The sequence below is a fragment of the Ambystoma mexicanum genome, chromosome 2q (assembly GCF_040938575.1).
Source record: "Ambystoma mexicanum isolate Mex_15411 chromosome 2q, UKY_AmexF1_1, whole genome shotgun sequence".
NCBI classification, from domain to species: domain Eukaryota; kingdom Metazoa; phylum Chordata; class Amphibia; order Caudata; family Ambystomatidae; genus Ambystoma; species Ambystoma mexicanum.
In genome coordinates, this window is record NC_090924.1 from 1,436,895,870 (window position 1) to 1,436,901,869 (window position 6,000).

The window sequence follows — 6,000 nt, forward strand, 5'->3', positions numbered from 1 at the left end:
TCCACACTGCTAGGGCCAGCTTCAGTGCCTCTGGAGTCCATGCCGCACACTCCACACTGCCAGGGCCAGCTTGAGCGCCTCTGGAGTCCATGCCGCACACTCCACACTGCTAGGGCAAGCTTGAGTGCCTCTGGAGTCTATGCCGCAGACACTCCACACTGCTAGGGCCAGCTTCAGTGCCTCTGGAGTCCATGCCGCACACTCCACACTGCTAGGGCAAGCTTGAGTGCCTCTGGAGTCTATGCCGCAGACACTCCACACTGCTAGGGCCAGCTTGAGCGCCCCTGGAGTCCATGCCGCAGACACTCCACACTGCTAGGGCCAGCTTGAGCGCCCCTGGAGTCCATGCCGCAGACACTCCACACTGCCAGGGCAAGCTTGAGTGCCTCTGGAGTCCATGCCGCAGACACTCCACACCGCTAGGGCCTGCTTGCGCGCCTCTGGAGTCCATGCCGCAGACACTCCACACCGCTAGGGCCTGCTTGCGCGCCTCTGGAGTCCATTGCCGCAGACACTCCACACTGCTAGGGCCTGCTTGAGCGCCCCTGGAGTCCATGCCGCAGACACTCCACACTGCCAGGGCCAGCTTCAGTGCCCCCGGAGTCCATGCCGCAGACACTCCACACTGCCAGGGCAAGCTTCAGTGCCTCTGGAGTCCATGCCGCAGACACTCCACACTGCCAGGGCCGGCTTGATCGCCCCTGGAGTCCATGCCGCAGACACACTGCACTGCTAGGGCCTGCTTGAGCTCCATGCCACAGACACTGCACACTGCTGGGCCTGCTCGCGCGCCTCTGAAGGCCACAGTACATGCCTCTAGAGTCTACACCATCACCACATTCCTGAAATCATCTTTCACGCTTTGGGAGGCGGAATAATAATAATACTTTTGCATTTATATAGCGCTACGAACCCTCAGGTATCTGAGCGCTGCTTATTATTACCCACGGTGTGCGGTGCTCATTTATCGACCTTGGAAGGATGAAAGGCTGAGTTTGGCCCCGCCGGGATTCGAACCTGCGCCTGTCAAAGCGAGCGCTTTACTCGCTGTGCTATATGCGCGGTAATCTGATTGAGACACAGGCATCCATACTACCACGGCCACGCCCCCACCCTTTAGCCTTACTGAATGGTTTGTCTATTAGTCAGTCCCCCGTTCATTCCCCCCTCCATCCTTCTCTCTCACTATCCGCCGACTAAAGTTTGGCACAAACGAGCAAGGTCACAATACGCCACCTCTCGGACTAGGTTCGGGCGCCTAAGACACATTTTGGTGGCCCTGGATAGTGCTCTAGCTTTGCAGTTAGTTTTGGCTCATAGATGGTGCTTCAGCGCCACGGGACGTGTCGGTGCACTGGTGGCTCTTCAGTGTCACAATTAGATGTCTTCATAGCAGGCGTTGCGACATCTGAGAGAGGGCACGTCGTGTTGCCTATTGCGGCTACAGGCTACAGACCTTCGACACACAGTAGGTGCTTTCACATCACTGTTCTTTGTTTCTCCTTGGTGATGTTTTAGCCCTGAGGGGTCGCCGCAATATTGTGATAAAGGTGTAGTGACGTGGCACGCAGCAAACAGCGCAGGTTGAAATGGTTCCATCTGGCGTATGTGACTGCTGGGTGGGAATGATGTCAGGCGCGTGATGTCACACACAGGATGTGTATCTCTATGGATGCCAGAATGCCACCCAGGCTTCTACTGATTGACAGCTGGAGCTATGTAGCCTAGGTGGTGGGCACCGGTGGGTCCTTTCCATAACACCCTAAGGATTTACTGGATGTAACTCTGTAACTTGAATAAAGTACATATGAAGACTTACCTCAGTCTCTGGAGAGCATTTATTTACTGTTTATTTATATAGCGCTTATACACAGGTGGAGTGCTTCAAAGCGCTTTAAGGCAGGAAGGTATCAGGGGAATACAGTAATCATTCTTAGGCCTTGAAGATTCCGAATGACCTAAACAGAAAAACTAGCCATACTGGGCCTATCTGCATTTCTCCTAGTGCAAGTGCATGAAGCGGTACAGTTGAGACCAAGCTCGGGAGTGGGGGGTATAAAACGGTGGGGGGAAACAGGTCAGACAAACTAACTGGTCCTAGTACATTTACGTCATGCACACGAACAGACGAAGGTGAAGAGACAGAGAGGGGAGGGTCAGGGGAAAAAAAGATTTCAGCCAGCCGGGCCCTGGGTTAAGTGCAGAGAGGTTGCCTCGCTCATAGAGCACGAGCTGAAAGTGCAGTAATGCTGAACATATTGCAGCGGCCCGGAGGAAAGTGCAAAAAGACTGGTGCGGGAGCCTGGGACCTGTAAAGCTCTTGAAGTGAACCAGGCAACCAGTCAGCAAAAACTGAACTGAGTTAGGGAGGAGAAGGAGGGTGTAGAGAAAAGAAAGGAGGATCGCAGGGGAGAGGGAGGGAGAAGGAGGAAGAGAAAAGGAAGAACGGTGGGGGGACAGCCTGCTTCATAACAGTAAGTGCTGGGTAGTGAATAGGGCCTGGAAAGTGCAGGCACAGATACTGCATTCCTCCCTGGTGGTACTGCTCCTTAGTAGAGAACATGAGGATCTTACCTTCTTCCACAAAACATGCACAAGGCACAGCACTACACACACACACACACAGCATGCAGCACAAGAGGAAGTAGGAAACATGAAAAGTTACTAACAACAGGAAGGAAGCTACAGGCAAACCCAAGTGTAATGCTAGAGGCAACTCCAACGGCAAACATTCCAAGGCCTCTTACCATAAAGCGGAGTGAATGCATGACACAAGGAACAGATAAAACTGTGCGCAAAGAGCGCACAGGCGTTAATCGGCATGCTACTAAATCATGCTAACACTCACATCAGGTATGGAAGGACAGATGATCTGTATCTGTGGCCTTGTACTGTGAGAAACCTGAGGGTATCCTCACTCCCTCTCCCCCTCGATCCTCTTCTCAGGAGGCCAGGGAAAGGCCATCGCTCCCGAATCCTGACCTTGGTGGTGGAGAAGTGAGGGAGGAAAACCTGGGTGGAGGGTCCTTGGGGATTGGGAGTGGGGTAACCATAGTATCCCTCTTTCCCATTTGACTACCAATTTACCCCTACCCCTGCTTTTATGGGCTATTGTAGAACCTCTCCACTCATTTCAAAACATTGTACCTTTGATAGTACTGTGACGAGGAAGAGGTGACTAAGACCTCTTTTCAACACTCTAGTACTGGGATGAGGAAGACGTCTGCAGAGTATTTTCAAGGTCAGGCATGATATGATATGAGATGATATGCTATGATATGATATTATAGGTTATATATAAGGCGCTTAATACCCAGATGTTTCTAAGCACAGACTCTGGGATCGAACCTGTGGTGCTCTGTGTCGTTATGCTTCCAAGGTGGCATGTTGCCCCTGAGCTATCCTCCCAAGACTTCCATGTCCCTTTAATGAGAGTCCGGCAAACCCAAATGGGAATACGCCCTGCAACCTGTCAACTAGTTCTAGGTGTATAAAGGGAGACTAATGGAAGGGAAAAGAGAGCAACATGGGTGCATTTATAGGAGAGACCAGGGGACCCTTCCCGTGAGGAGGCAGCCGTGGTGGGATCTGAGGAGGAGCCAGGACGCCTGCCGACATCCTTGAAGAACTGTAAATCGCAAGGAGAGTTGGGCCGTCGGGCTAACATGTGTGGGGAAGTCTCCATTGTGGAGATCAAGCTGCTTGGACAGCGAACCAGCAGGAGAGACGGAGGACGCCGCCGGCATCCTCGCATAAGCAAAGAAGCTGCCGGCGTATGTGAGATTCCATCCGGTGTGCGAGCTGTGCTCGCTGAGGTCAGGGCGCCAGCCAGAGAAGGGGAAAGAAAGCCACAGGAGCCACCGGAGCAGGATGCCAAAGACCGGTGAGTGTGAGGGAAAGCCACTCCAAAGCCGGGGCGCTCCGGACGGGATGCACATGAATAAGGAAGCACGGTCTGAATGAAAGCTGCAACTCAAGCTGAATTATGCACATTAATTAACAAACTGGATGAAAGTTTGAAACCAAAGATGAACTCCGCATACTGAATAGCAAATAGACTAAAGACTTGAAATTAAACACATTGAATACTGAGTTGAAATATAACGTTAAGTGCAAAGCAAATGGATAATGAAAAGTCAAAAGGAAGAATGCCCACACAAAAACAGCCTATGGGGAAAAAATCAATTGTGAAAAAGTGCAATTAAAAGGTGGGGGGGGGATCGACCACCATAAAGTGAATCTTAGGAATGAATAGACCGCTGCACGGCCCAAGACTGGAAAAGAGGTGTGTGACACATAATGGCAAAGCGAAGAGGCTGACACAGAGGCCTGGAGAGTGTGATCCTGTATATAAAGCCAAGAGGCCGACAAAGAGAAGTAAAGTGAAGGGGAATCTGTACACAGGGGAAAATGCTGCAGAACCTAGGTGGGCTGAAGAGCCTAGGAGTCCCGGTCGCGCGATCTATGATGACCGTGTGGCCCGATAACTGCGCCTAGACCAGTGAGCCGTACATTGTGAAAACTAAAGACATTGTGAAATAAACCAAGAAGGAGCACTTTAAGTGAACTGGTGACGCACACCAGAAGGAGGGACAGGTTGACCTAGAATGAAGTAAAACTTTAAAAGGCTGAAACAAACATTGGTTGCTACATTGAAGTCTTGGGGAAGGGATCCCTGAGACCTGAACTGCAAAGCGCTGTCTTGAGGACAGAGCAACTGCGTAGCTCAGAACTTGGGGAAGAGAACCCAGCAGATTCTGTGGAACTGTTTGAACTTGTGCAAGGTAATCTTGAGACTTTTTTGGAAACTTTCTTGAACTTGGGGAGGGGGAGCTGAAGAGGAAGCTAAGAGCTGGACGTAGCTCAGAACCTATGTTGATCACCATTTATTTGCTTATTAACACGTTGTTTAGCGTTAGTTGTGAGGGCAAGCATAGATTTTGGAAACAGACAAACTTTTAAATTGAACTCTTTGACTCACACGTTCCTTGGTTTCATTCAGGTAGGGAAATCCCACCTTAGCAAAGGGCAGGTTAGGCCTTCTGCCATCCTGACATTTAATTTATTAAACCATTTTGCTTTGAACTTTGAATCGATTCCCTGTGTCTTGCTTCATGATGCCTTCTCAGTACACCAAAGTAAATGCACACAATGGGGCTGTAAATGTGTTTCTTGTGCCTGCAAATGCACGCAAGTGTCTCTGAAATATGTTCCCATAGATTATTATAATGCATCCTTAAACACACTCATGGTGATTGTAAATGCACAGCTTTAAACTCACTCATTAACTCACAGCATGAAAACATAAAAAAAAACATAAGGAAACGAGGAAAACAACGGAAAGTAAAACAGCATTGGTCGTCTAGGGGGGACTGAACGTTGCACTAACTGTGAGCATTGGAAGGAGCAGCCACAGCACTGCCGGTGACAGAACCCGCCTTAGACTGGTAATTGGGAGCTAAATGCCTGTATAGTTGTCATCTGCGTTAACGTCATTGCACGCAATTTGAATGAGCCACTCAGAAACAGCGTTACTAGCTTGTGGCCTCGCTTCAGTTGGCCAGTGCAGGCCTGCGGATTGAGCGCGGTTTTCTACTGGGTTTGCATTCTTGGATCTGAACATTTCTAGCCTGTGCACCTTACTGGTGTGGCCTCCTCCTGCTTCTCTTTCTCTGTTGTGGTAAGCTGTTCTCTTTGCTTCACAGGCATCCCCTTGGTATCCGGACAGGTAAGAGGCTTCTCCCGCTCGCTCTGAGGGCCCTTGTGTCATGCCCTTGTGTCATGGTGGGCTGCAAGAGGTCAGGTTAGCCAGCTACAGCCGGAGGAGCAGTGATGCCTATGAGGACAGTTCAACCCCACACTTTATTGTTTACGTCTTCAGGGAACAAGGATGAATAATTACAAAAAACGGTCCTCCTAGGCATTGTGACATTCAGACAGTGCAAGTGCAGTAACAAGTAGCGCAGGGGAGTGGGGAAATGGGGGAAGTGCCGTCAGAGA